Source organism: Myotis brandtii, unplaced genomic scaffold, assembly GCF_000412655.1.
Source record: "Myotis brandtii unplaced genomic scaffold, ASM41265v1 scaffold1204, whole genome shotgun sequence".
NCBI classification, from domain to species: Eukaryota; Metazoa; Chordata; class Mammalia; order Chiroptera; family Vespertilionidae; genus Myotis; species Myotis brandtii.
Window position 1 is genome coordinate 104,918 of NW_005354186.1, and position 871 is coordinate 105,788.

Sequence of the window (871 nt, forward strand, 5' to 3'; positions counted from 1 at the left end):
GACCAAAGCTGCGCCTCGCGGTTGCCCAGCGCCTGCTGAGACAGGTAGCGCTCGCGCTTTACCTCGGTAGCCGGAATGGCCGGCACGTCAGGCACGAGCCAGGCGAGGAGGCGCAGGAGAATACCACGTGCTGGGGAGAAGCGGGGGCCAAGGAGAGAATGACTCCTGAGCAACCTTAATTCACGAGGGCTTACTGAGTGCAAGACACTATGCTGAGGGCTTTCCGGGTGTTGGTTCATTTAATCCTCACAGCAACGCTGGGAGGTAAACACAACTACTACTCCCGTTTCACAAATGAAGGAACCGAAACATGAGCAAGTTGTCATTTGTCCGAAGGCAGAGATATCACTAGAGCCCTTAACACCAGGACCCTGTGAGAGGCAGGGCTGGGCTGAGGGACACGCTCCCGCTCCCTCCAGGTCTGTAGCCAAGAGATAATGGTGGTGGTGGTGATACCGACTCACTGAGCGCGTACGATGTGCAAGTGCTTGGCACTGAATCTTCGTAACGATCCGACGAAACAGATCCTATCCTGTAATATTTCCCCGTGTGCAGCCCGTCGGCAGCAGAGCCTGCACTTGAACTCAGGTCTGTCCGACGCTGAGCCTACCTCGAAGGTGATGATGAATGAAGCCCAGCGCACAGCCAGCAGCTTCCGGTAGAAGAGAGTGAGGCTCCCTCCCCTGCGTGGAGGACTTGTAGCTGGGTTGCGGAGGGCGCGGGGTGCTGCCAGGCTCTGGATTCCTCTCCGGGCTCTCCCGCCCCTGCCCTAGAGGGCTGGCCCCGAGCCTCCAGCTCGGCCCACTCATCTGTTCCCCAGACTCCGCTTTCTGCCCTCCCAGCTAGGCCCCGCCCCACCCCTCTCACAGGC